This window comes from Protobothrops mucrosquamatus, unplaced genomic scaffold (assembly GCF_001527695.2).
Source record: "Protobothrops mucrosquamatus isolate PMUCROS unplaced genomic scaffold, P.Mucros_1.0 scaffold260, whole genome shotgun sequence".
NCBI classification, from domain to species: Eukaryota; Metazoa; Chordata; class Lepidosauria; order Squamata; family Viperidae; genus Protobothrops; species Protobothrops mucrosquamatus.
The window spans coordinates 530,276-543,672 of NW_015386607.1; the positions used below are offsets into that span (position 1 = coordinate 530,276).

Consider the following 13,397-nt stretch of genomic DNA (forward strand, 5'->3'; position numbering starts at 1 on the left):
TTTCTCCTGAAGGAGAAACTTTCCTTCTATTTCTGCTTATCTTTGTCCTATTTCTGGGATAGGTAGACATATCATCAAATTAAGTGCTAGGCACTGCAGCCTCCTATTTTAGGCATAGAATTTGAGGAATTCGTGGGGATAATAATTCTGGAGACAGATGCTTTGTTTTATACCCTGCCACTTTCTTTTTTAAAAGAAATGAAAAATCATGTGGGGTAGGAAGCCTGGCCAGCACTTAAGAATTATTTATTGGCAACCAGAGTAGCAGCCAGAGATAGGAATCCAATAATAGCTTGTCTATTTGGAATTTCACCAAGAAGGTAAAGGTAGCATTCGGCAAGGTGAGGAACATAGATATGACCTAACTCTTGATATTAGAGTCACTGCCTGGTCTCAGAGACATAAAAATATGTTAACTGCTAAGAAAAACCCTTGAGAATGTAACTCTTTATATCTAGACTTCCTCTGCATGATAAAGATACTGAGGTAATTGAATCCATGGAAGATTCCATGTGAGCATTGGTTTTCATGAAATTTCCTCCCCATTATGTTCATGCTATGCCCACTGCCAGGAGTTTGATCCTGACCGGCTCAAGGAGGATTCAGCCTTCCATTCTTTCGCGGTCACTGAAATGAGTACCCAGATTGTTGAGGACAATATGCGGACTCTGTAAACTGCTTAGAGTACAGGTGTCAGACTCGATCGCGTGATGTGTCGTGATGTTTTTTGCCTTTGTGGATGGGCATGGACTGCACATGGTGTATCCGGCCCGCGAGTTTGACACCTCTGGTTTATATAGTGCTTTAAAGCACTATGAAGCGGTATATAAGAGTAAGTGCTATTGCTATATAGTATCAGTGTACCATAGGAAAGATCAGGCAATATGCCAATATGAAAGACTTTTACTTTCCATCAGTCTCATGACATCTTCATCTGTTTTGCTGTGTTCCTAGTTTCTAAGGAAAGTCTAACAAGTGTCTGAGTTTTACCCTTTTCTTATAAGTGGCCTACCACAGCTAATATGTAGAGCAAGTGTAGTGTAGGGTTGTTGGACTTAGACAAAGAAGATTCAATTTCAAGTCCCTACTCCCCTGAGTCATTTATATGGCCAGTCACACATTCTCAATTGAAGCTACAGGACAACGACTCTTTTAATTGTTAGATTATTTTATTTATGAAATGAAACAGGCACCAAACTTTATTGTTGATTATTTTATTCAAACTCTCATTATATATTACGAGGACTCATATTATCTTTGATAATATCCAATAAATATTCAATAAAATTCAGAATATACAAAAAAGGACAGTTTTTATATCAAACTGTATTCTGCATTATAGAAATACAGCTATGGGGAAGCCAAAATCAAATCAGGGATGACAGAAAATATACCACGAAGTTGAAATACAAAGCTATTTTGAATATTATTATTATTATTATTTTAATTTGTATACCGCCCTTCTCCCATAGGACTCAGGGCGGTTCACAGCATATTAAAAACAAATAATATACACAAAATACAAAAAATACAAAATACAAAAATACAAAAATACAAAAAAATAAACCCCGATAAAAGCCGAATTAAAACCAAATATTACCAGCTGTGTTTCCGATTAAAATANTATCATTGAATAAATCAACCCAGAATTTTCACTCAAGACACAAATGACCAGGTTTAAATTATTCCAACACATTATCAAATATCTAGGACTCTGGAGAAGGTTCTAATGCTGGGAAAGATGGAAGGAAAGAGAAGAAAAAGATTACCAGCAGCAAGTTCGACAACAGTAGTGGATACACCATTGGAATACCTGAAGGACCGGGTTACAGAAAATCTGTCTGTTGGTTGATAAGAGTTGACACCAGTGAGCAATATTGCTTAGATCAATAAGCAATAACCCTCATAGACAATTCATTCTACTATTCCCTTTGACAGCAGAATGCTTCCACCTCAAGAGGAAGATGACCTCTTCTATAGGTGGTGCTCTTGCTAAACAGAATCCTTCCTACCTCACTTAAGATCATCTGGAATGTGAAAGCAGGTACAGCAAATATGCAGATGTGTCACCACTGATTGTCTAATCCTTTCTGGATGATTAGCTGAAAGAATATGCAGAAGAAATGGCTCAAACCAGGTGAGCAAGTGGAGAAGAAATGCCAAAACAAAAACAGAATATTAATCTTTCTTGTGTTATTTGAGTGTGTATTTTATATATGTATATGTGTGTGTATACACACAAACTATTTCCTGCCATAAGAAGCTGAAAGGAAAGGGGAGTTGCACAGACTCCAGGAGACTTTTCAGTGGGAAAGGGTTGTGCCCTGCCTTGTTTTCCCCCCAGACCGCGTTGCAACGCAAAAGAAAAACCAGGTTTTCGTTTGATGGCTCTCCAGTCTGTTCCGTCCAAAGGAAGGCTGAAGTGCTGGAGCTCCCTCTCCACATATAAACGCCAAGCCTTCTGCACAGCATAGACGGCGCTTGAGACAAAATAGGGGAGGGGGAAAAGAGGCGTTCTAGTCTTGTGAGCGGGAGAATCCATTCAGCCTCCTAAATCGGGGTCGGAGCCAAGGGAGGTCGGGAATTTCTCTTGGCCTTTCAAGAGCCCCCGTATTTCCAAGAAGGACGGTTGGTACATGCGAACCTTCAAGAGAAACGCCGAACTTCTCGTCACCTTGAAATCCCGGAACACGCATCCTCGACCCATCCAGCTTTCCACGGGGAAGGAAAACCTGTTCGCCACCCCTCCTCTCCGCGTGTGGAAGCTGAATGCGGTAAGCTAGGGGAGGAGCAGCAGATGACTTCATGCAGCAGGACTGCCGTGAATTTGGAATCAGCAGCTGCAAGCTGTGTGCTGGGGAATGACTGACAGCAGGAGTCCCCCCGGGCGTCTGCCTGGCGAACCTTCCTTCCCCAGCGTTCTTTTAAAAACCTCAGCCGCAGCGGGTGGCTCGGCCAGAAGCTGCTGAAAACAACCGCCCAGCGGCGGCGGCGGCTTAGCCGCAGCGAGGGGCCAAGCAGATGCGTTAAATAATCGGTCGTCGGAAAGGTGAGTGGACGCGCACGTTGCTCTCCTCCTGAGATGCAACCAAACGGCGTGGGATGGGGGGGGACAGGGAACGGAGCCCGCGGGGGACGGGACGGCGGACGTAGCACGTGCTTGGCCAGAGGCGTGTGAGTGTGGCTCCTTAGCGTGGTCGCCGACCTCGAAAGACGCGTCGTGGGGCTGCTGGGAAGCGGCTCGCGGGAGCTAATGGAGGAGCGTTTCTCTGTTGGAATCCAAGCCGGGATCCCCGCCAGGCTCCTTCCGCCTCCGCTCTGGTAGGGGACGGCGGCTGGTTCCCCCCGCAACAGCGGCGAGGAGCCCCAGGCAGAGCCCGGCCTTTTCGCGCGTAGAGGCGCCTCCCCGCGCCCGAGAGGTCAGCGCTTGTTTTCTCGGCTGCCTAAAAATAGTCGCGAGTCGGAGGGACGGCGGGAGGAGGAAAGCCGGGAGGAAGGTCAGTGTGGCGAATTCTGGATTGCGCTTCCTCAGAACCAGGCATCTTGAGATGGCCCGTGGGATCACGGCAGGCAGAAAGAAATGAGCTCCATCGGAATGGCTACGAGGCTTAAAATGTGTGACTTATATTAGCTCTACGTTGATAGAAAAATAGGCTATATAGTATATACAGTGGGAAGGATTGAGTTCAAGTTTCGGGGGGGGGGAGTCGTTCTTCCTCCTCGATCTCACTGTTGTTTGCCCCACTGCTTTCTTCAATTTTCCTGCTACCACCCTGAGAGTTGCCCTTAAAGGTTACCTTACCTCCATTTTTCTCCTGCACAAGCAGCCATTTTAATCCATACACATAAATTTGCAGTACTGGTTGATAATAAAAGTATCTGTGAGTGGTTGATGGCATGCGTTCAAGAAGCTGTTCTCAAAAATGTGGTCGCCAGACCCATGGTTAACAATATAATTTTAAATGCATTTGTTGAATGGGAGCGAGCAAATGGAATATATGGTCTCCTTTATTAGATATGCAATGCTTCACCTACTCGATTCAAAATAGGACCAACATTTTGTGAAGGAAGTTATCTATCTGTACATTTTGTAGAGCGAGCCGTACTCCTTGGTGCTGAATAGGAACTACCGGTAGCAAATCTGGGCTGCATAAAGTCAGATTACCGCTAGAGAACAGCAGAGAGTTGCCTTCTGTGTCTCTTTGTTGCCTTCTAGCGTTCATCGGTTTTTTGGTTTTTTTCCCAACAGACTTGAACTGAAAAAAATTCCTGAAAGCACTGCCAAATATAAGATTGCCACATTTGTATTATTTAGTCCTGAGTTGAATAATTTTGTCTATGCTGGGTTGGTAACCATCCATTTAATTATATTTAACGAAGTCATAATTCAATTCATAGAGATTCTCACCAGCTGCTTTTCTATAAAGGTTTCTGGACTCCTGATTCTAGCTGTGCTCAATTACAGAAAATGTGCCAAGAAGCAGCCCCCATATTTACTGTTAGATGCTTTCAATATTGGAAGCATTTGGATTAGTCCCTCTCCCCCCCACCCACCCACCCACCCCTTGGTGGTTGTCTAGATGATTTCCCTTCAATTAATGAAACTGTTTCCAGACTGAAAATGCACTTTGTGCCACAATGTGAAATGTGTTATGCCAATAGTCTGTTGAACATCAAGGAAGCTTCCTCTGTTTGTTGAAAGCAATTAACCAGAAATAAATAATCAGAATTTGTTCTGGTTAGCAAAACTAGAAAAAGGAAAATGCTTCTGGAAGGCATTCCTAATACTGACTAATTACCACATTTTACTATTCTTTTAATAAATATTGATGAAAACCTCTTTCATAATTTTTAGCCCTCTTTGATCCAAGGAGAGTAAGTCACATTACTTAGTTATTTTGGTAAAATGATTCATGTCCATAAATATATGCTTCAGGTGTCTTAACCTTTTTTATATGGGGCCAAAGACCTGTAATTCCTCTACATATAGACTATTACAAAGCTTGGTCTGATACCAAAAAAAGTGTTTGTTGTTTACTTTCCTTAATATAGGTCTGTGTTTTCTAAATAATAAAAAAAAAATCAACATAGGTGCTTATAATGGAAGCTTATATTGACGAGTATAACTCTTGGCTATTGCGCTTAATTGTCCTTCATTCTTCAGTATACACCATGATTCAGCTAATTTAATTTATTATTAGCTGAGATAGTTGAATAATGAAACTTTTGTTGGAACTAGAGTATTCCATAGGATTTTATAGTTAAAAAGGAGGTGAGGAAAAAAATAGAGAGTGAATTGAGAGGATGAGAGTCCTGAATGCATAAGCTCAAATAAAAGGAGGCATATTAAATTGCAAATTTCAATTCTAAAATGAAAAGAGAAGCTGTAAAGCAGAGGTTCTCAACCCTTAAGCCGGACCTTGAGTCAGTCAGAACTGGGCCATGGAAGGAGTGGATGAGTAGTGGGCATGCACATGTGCTCCGTTTGCACTAGCAGTGGGGTGGGCAGGCCCACCATTCATGCAGAACCATCCCCTCTCCCCCCTCTGCAAAGCCAGAAAGGTTGGAAAACTCTGCTGTGAAGAAACAAACCCAGGGTTGTCAGTATTTATATGGAACCCTTGTGTGCAGAAAATTCCTATGGTCTTATCGGTGAGGTGAACTAAGGTTATTTAAAAAATATGATACCATGATTGAGGGATGAACTGTAGATGCACACAAATGAAATATGCTTTGGGTTAGAGTACCATTCTGAGCTAAACTTGTAGTTCAGTACCAGAGTATTTAGGATATATTCTGCATAAAGTATCATGACTATTATAGTGCACCTCCTGCATTCATAACTGGAGTAGCTCAGGGATGTGCCACCCTTTTGTGTTGTGGGAACACTAGGATTGTTGCCATAAAATTATAAAAAGTTACACAGAACAGAGTTCTGGAATGCCAATTTATTTCCTTGATCAGCTTCTCCTGAAGGAGAAGCTTCCCTTCTATTTCTGCTTATCTTTGTCCTATTTCTGGGATAGGTAGACATATCATCAAATTAAGTGTTAGGCACTGCAGCCTCCTATTTTAGGCATAGAATTTGAGGAATTCGTGGGGATAATAATTCTGGAGACAGATGCTTTGTTTTATACCCTGACACTTTCTTTTTTATAAAGAAATGAAAAATCATGTGGGGTAGGAAGCCTGGCTAGCACTTAAGAATTATTTACTGGCAACCAGAGTAGCAGCCAGAGATAGGAATCCAATAATAGCTTGTCTATTTGGAATTTCACCAAGAAGGTAAAGGTATCATTCGGCAAGGTGAGGAACATAGATATGACCTAACTCTTGATATTAGATTCACTGCCTGGTCTCAGAGACATAAAAATATGTTAACTGCTAAGAAAAACCCTTGAGAATGTAACTCTTTATATCTAGACTTCCTCTGCATGATAAAGATACTGAGGTAATTGAATCCATGGAAGATTCCATGTGAGCATTGGTTTTCATGAAATTTTCCCCCCCCCATTATGTTCATGCTATGCCCACTGCCAGGAGTTTGATCCTGACCGGCTCAAGGAGGATTCAGCCTTCCATCCTTTCACGGTCACTGAAATTGTTGAGGACAATATGCGGACTCTGTAAACTGCTTAGAGTACAGGTGTCAAACTCGATCGCGTGATGTGTCGTGATGTTTTTTGCCTTTGTGGATGGGCATGGACTGCACATGGTGCATCCGGCCCGCAAGTTTGACACCCCTGGTTTATAGAGTGCTTTAAAGCACTATAAAGCAGTATATAAGAGTAAGTGCTATTGCTATATAGTATCAATGTACCATAGGAAAGATCAGGCAATATGCCAATATGAAAGACTTTTACTTTCCATTAGTCTCATGACATCTTCATCTGTTTTACTGTGTTCCTAGTTTCTAAGGAAAGTCTAACAACTGTCTGAGTTTTACCCTTTTCTTATAAGTGGCCTACCACAGCTAATACGTAGAGCAAGTGTAGTGTAGGGTTGTTGGACTTAGACAAAGAAGATTCAATTTCAAGTCCCTACTCCCCTGAGTCATTTATATGGCCAGTCACACATTCTCAATTGAAGCTACAGGACAACGACTCTTTTAATTGTTAGATTATTTTATTTATGAAATGAAACAGGCACCAAACTTTATTGTTGATTATTTTATTCAAACTCTCATTATATATTACGAGGACTCATATTATCTTTGATAATATCCAATAAATATTCAATAAAATTCAGAATATACAAAAAAGGACAGTTTTTATATCAAACTGTATTCTGCATTATAGAAATACAGCTATGGGGAAGCCAAAATCAAATCAGGGATGACAGAAAATATACCACGAAGTTGAAATACAAAGCTATTTTGAATATCATAGCATACCAAGTAAACTTATGTATTTTTAGGGTTCTTGTAATTAAATTAAGTAACTTGATTTTCTCACCTATTCTGGTCATTTGTTGATATTGATTAATATACAGAGCCAGAGATTAAGGTGAAAATTGTGCATTATTTCTTCTATAAGTTCAGTCTAGATAAATTTCAGGTGACAGCCCATCTCATGATGCTTGTGGACAGGTGGATAAGCTACAAATTCAGAGTGCAGCTTATGAGTGCCAAATCCAATAATAGCATTCAAAAAGAGAGGTTGTGTAGGAAGTGTGAAAAGCTGTTATTCATCTTCATTTTTAAAAGGAGGTAATGTAGTTGTGGAATAGTGGTTTCATGTTTTCTTGCTACCTTTAATCAGCTTAGCATCCTATGTCATGCTTGAGAGTTAATTTACTTGTCAACTACATGTAGATATTGTACATTGTGCTTAAGAAACAACTGCAGGCAAGCACAGAAAAGGTTATTTTGCTAGTTTTCCTTCTGAGTTACCTTGTAGTTGTGCTCTATGAATATGGATTTATTGGCATGCTTATTTTATTGTGTTACTTATACTTTAATGAAACTTGGGATTTGGGCTAACGTAACTGTGAAGTTAATTGCCATTGATTAGAAGCGTGTGGATCAATGGTTTAAATATGCTGGATTTGCCAACCGGAGAAAGTTGGCTTTCTGTACTCCAGTGGTTCAAGTCCTAGTGCCACATGACAGAATAAGCTCCAATCACAAGCCGCAGCTCCTGCCAACATAACAGTTCAAAAATGTGCAAAATACAAGTAGATAAATAGGTACCACTCTGATGGGAAAAAACTAATGGCATTTCAGGCAGAAGCAAGGAACTAAATGGCGCCAGACCTGTCTGACTGCAAGGCAAAATTGGAGGAGAAAAGCCCCAGATGACACCAACTCTCCTGCAGAATGCTGTTAGCAACTCCCCCTGTGGTACACCGTGGATAGTATACAAGCATGAACTGAACAAGCTAGCAATCTTAGGCAGCCAAATATCTACTCTGTAATAGCATTGTAGACTCATGGATTTCAATGCACCACTGCTATACTCTAAATAAATGCCAATTGATTCCCAAGTTCAAGTCCCAGATATTGTTTTTAACTCTTTAAAATACTAATGGCTTACAGCCTGGTTATATAAAATACTACCTGTCTTATGAAACTTCCAAATAAATATAGTCTTAGATCTGAAACTTTACAGAAAGTTGTGAGTAAAATAGATTCAGAATAAGTGCTTTATAATGTGGTTGTTATATAGTAGGATGACAATTAGTTGGGCGGTATGGCCAAGATTCATATAAATATTAACATGCCACCATCTTTTGCTGAATTTACAGTTTGTCTGCAGATTATTGTGGTTTGTGGGAGGACAAAAATGTGCAGTTCAAAATAATGAAGCTTCTCATAAACTATCAAGGCATCAAGCTGGGGGAAATAATATTTGCTGACAAAAATCCTGGAGCTGTAAATTGGTTTTGCTCAGCCTGCATTCAGGACTGCTACTTGGGATTAGAGTTTTGCAGGCTCTATGACTATGTTTTTAGAAGAAAACAGTTTAGGACTAAACAACGAAGTTTGATCCAGAAGCAAACTAGTGAAAAAAATATATTGACAAGAATTTAACGCCTTTTCTTTGCAAGCTGCATTGGTTGTCATTTTGCTTCTAGGTTCAATTCAAGGCCTATAAACCCCTACACGCGGGGGCCACTTGTCTCTCACAGTGTCAGCCCAACTGTTTCAACCTGACAAGGTCAGCTGTTCTCTGGGTTCCATCAGTTAAACAATGCCACCTATCGGAACCCCAGAAACACATTTTCTCTGTAGTACAGGTAATCCCCAAGTTATGAGCATTCACTTAACGCTCATTCGAAGATACACGATCAGTACCCCTAGTGTTTATGAGCAAGTCCTAAAATTATGAACATTGCTGCACCACGGCAGTCGTTTACCCTTACAAGCGACTGCAGAGCTCTGCAACATTCACCCTATTCCCCCCCCCCACTCCTCACAACTGCTTCCCCTCCTTCTTGCCACGCTGGACTCACTTACCTTGAAAAATCCTCTCTGCTGCGGTTTCTTTCCCTTTGAGGGAGAAGAGAGTCGGCTTGGAAATGCTTTTCGCACCGAGAATGGAAGTTTCTGGAGTCCGTGATCTCGCGTGAGTGTTTGAAGTTGCCCCAAATCTCATACCTTAGAAACTTTCATTCTCTATGCAAAAGGTGTCTGTCTCCTGCTCCTGCACCCAACTCCTTTCTGCCTGAGGGCAGGCCTGAAGCCTTCAACTGAGGAAGAAGGCCAGGCCCCTTGCACCTGCGTCCATCCCGTCAGAGCTCGCCACACTAGGGGAGAAAGTGAGCCCGTTGCCCTGGAGCCCTCCTCCAAGCCTCCTGGAACGGAGGGCAGGGGAGGCTTCTGCATGCCTTTGGAGGTTGGATCCAGGCCTCAGTGGGGTCCTCTAAGCCGTTTGCGCCCAGAATGGAGGTTGGGAAGCTTCTGCATGCCTCTGGAGGTTGGATCCAGGCCTTGGAGGGGTCCTCCAAGCTGCTGCCACCCAGAACAAAGCTTCTAGAGGTTGGATCCAGGCCTGGAGGGGTCCTCCAATCCGTTTGCGCCTGGAACGGAGATCAGGGGAGGCTTCTGCATGCCTTCAGAGGTTGGATCCAGGCCTTGGAGGGGTCCTCCAAGCCCTATGCACCTGTAATGGATGTCAGGGGAGATACCCTGAGATACCTCATGTGCACTTAACAAGCCCTGTGCATTTTAACAAGCAGGGAGTGTTCTCGTTCAAGGTACGAGATTCACTCACACGAGTTTTCGAGTTACACTTATAACTCAAGGACTACCTGTAGTTCCTGACTCTGGAATGAGGACAAATTTAAATGAGTTCCAGCCTACTGGTATTTCAAAGGTCTTTAAAGGCCTGGCTCTTTGCCAAAGTCTTTGTAGAAACCAATTGATGACCCTCTCTTACATTCTGTTTCTCCTCTGAGTTTATTCTCTTTGACATTTTGCCTTGTACTGTTTTTGAATTTTTTTGTATTCTCTGCTTTTCAAATGTTTCAACAACTGTCAACTGCCTAGAATTCCTGGGAATCGGGCAACTTATAAATTCAATCAATAGTATTGTTATTCAGTCAGGAAAACATGATTCTCAAAAGTTGTTCTTTAAGTTCAGTAAATTTGAAAGGATATAACACCACTTCCTAGATGTTTTAGGAATTCATATCATTGGGGTCAAAAATACTTATCTCTTGTTATGTGTTTGTAATAAATATGACACATGATTTCTGATAGAATCTTACTTTAATGAAGATAAATGCTCATTATTAAATCATGGCTATTAAATATGACCCATAGGCTCTGAAACATTTCTTTTGAAAGTACTCCAGAATAGTAGAAATCATAACCAATTAGTTGATTTCTTTTCACCTAACTTTTCCTGTGCTATAGAACATATCACATATATAGAACATATAAAACATAGAATAAGTTTTAATTAGATGTATATATTTATTGCCTTCTGCCCTTAACTGTAGCTGTTCCTAAACAATTTCTTGATGTCTAAGGAGAGCATAGTTGGATGTATTTCTACATATTGTTCACACATTGTGCATATTTCATTTGATTTTCTGCTGATCAGAATACATTATTGGAATATTTTTCTCTTTTTCTTTGTGAAAAATGTTGTATGTAGGTGCTGATGTTGACGCAGCATTTGGGAAGTCAATGGAATTGTTGTATTCACTAGAGAATAGAAACTAATGATTCATAAAGATTTTTTCCTTCTTAGCATTTTTCCACAAGTGCAGGGTCTGGTTTTTTTTCATAAATTGATTAAACCATTGTTGTGACAGGAATTGACCAACTGACTTGTTGACTGAGCCTGGCATGGACTGAGAAAGTGACTGACCCAAAGTCACTCAGTTGACTTTCATGCCTAAGGCGAGACTAAAAGTTACACCCTCCTGATTTCTAGCCTCGGGCCTTAACTATTAGACCAGACTGGGTCTGAATAATACAAAGTAGAATCTTCTCCCCCCAAAAAAATCCTACGGTATAATGAGAATGACAATGAACTCCTTAGCAAGTCTGTCCAGAAATAATTGCTGTGAAATCAAAAGAGCAGATATAATTCTATAACTAGACACTTGGCAAAAATGAGGGTACATAATCATAGCACAGTAATTATTCTTACTAGTATAATCACAAACTCTCAAATTTGTTAATTCATACAATTATCATGCACCATTTGTGACCATAATCTTAAACTAAAATGAGATGATCAATTTCTGTCCTGATTCATCAGATATTTCATTATCTGCTCAAAGTGACAGTTGGATAATACATACTACTAAAACTCTCATTGTCATGACTTTTATCTTGGGAAAAGGCTGTATCATAGGCCAACAATTTTTGAACTAAGGTACCTCAGATTGGTTGATTTATAGAATGTGCCCAAAATCTGGGATTCGTGACTCCTGATCATGGTCAAAACCTTTTGGGAAAGTTGTGGCTGCTTCATTGTTACTGGCTGTGGCTGGGCTGCTGCTGCAATCACATGATCTTCATTTTCAAAATTCCGGGACAGTTTCCCAGCCAGTCTCACAATTGTTCCCTCCCCCAACCAGCAGCAGCCACTCACTTGCCTGTTGGAAAGGGAAGGGGAACAGAGTAGAGGAAAACAAAGGAAGGAAAACCCATAGACCCTTCCTGGCCCATGCTACTCTCCTACAAACTTCCCTATGCTACTCCCATGGCTTCAGTGACCACCATCCACATGCCTGCCATCAATGACCTGTGGAACACCTATTTGTACGTACCAATCCACTTTTCTGGCCCACACCGCCCTTTGTGCATCTTTCCTCATGAATGTAGCTCCTTTTGTGCACTCCCATGCACCTTTTCCAACCCACAACCCAACTAATTGCAGCCCCTCTTGGGCAGCCCCACACACCCTTATGGCCTGCACTGCCTCCCCTGTGTGCCATCATTGAATGGCATGGCACCTCTTACATAGCCCTGTGATGCCATGCATTCTTGACCCCCCCATGCGCCCCCACACCCTACATATGTGATACCTCTTACACCACATCACCTCCACACACTCTTGTTGACCCTCATACATGCATCCCCATCCCACAGCAACTCTTGTGCATCCCCAAATACTTTTCCTGAATATACTACCTACCACACACCCTTCCCAATCCACAGACCTCTCTGGCATACATTCACACTCCTTCCCAGCCCATATGGCACTTCACACACACTCTCTCCATACCATTCCTGACTCACCCATCCCCCCCACACATACACACTTGCTCCTTTTCTCACTCTGACAATTCGCTGTGGCCAACTCACCATGGCTAACTTGCTGCAGCCAAATTGTCATGGGACAACTCGCCATGGCCAACTCGCTGCGGGACAAGAGTTTCACTGATATCAAAGAAATGGTGGAATAGAATCATTAAAGAAAGGATATAAAAGGAGGGACAAAATGAAATCTGAATGAGAAAAATTAAAGTAATTTTTATTTATTTTAAATAATTAAATTGAATTGATAAATTGTCCTGGGATGAGTTGTCCCGCAGCAAGTTGGCCATAGGGAATTGGCTGTGGTGAGTTGGCCACAGATAGTTGGCCATGATGAGGTGGCCACAGGAGTTGGCTCTGGCAAGTTGTCCCATTCCACCCAGCAGCCATTTACCTGCTTGTTGGCCTTGGCCTTGGAACTTCCAGCTAGCTTCCCCACTGATTTCTGTCTTCAAGCTTCCCACAAGCAAAGTAAATGGGGAAACTGGTGAAAATTCAAGGAAAGAAGGAGGAAGACAGGAAGTGAAGGATGATCAAATGTGTCATGGGTTATCAGTAGTACACAAGAAGCAACCAAATGGGAAGGTGGAGGTAGCAGGTTTCTACTCAGTTCTTCAACTATCAGACTTCAGTACCTTGGAGAGCAGACATCTGTTCCATTATCACCTAGCACAATTGA

The 13,397-nt window shown here is 41.6% G+C and overlaps 1 protein-coding gene across 1 annotated transcript in view; it reads left to right on the forward strand.

Moving 5' to 3' along the window:
• The first annotated feature begins 2,930 nt into the window (after window positions 1-2,930).
• Window positions 2,931-13,397, forward strand: part of PKIA (cAMP-dependent protein kinase inhibitor alpha) — a 34,171-nt gene continuing 23,704 nt past the window's right edge. The window contains exon 1 of the mRNA XM_015814525.1: window positions 2,931-3,049. The gene's annotated coding sequence lies outside the window, so the exon portion shown is untranslated. The remainder of the gene's footprint in view (window positions 3,050-13,397) is intronic.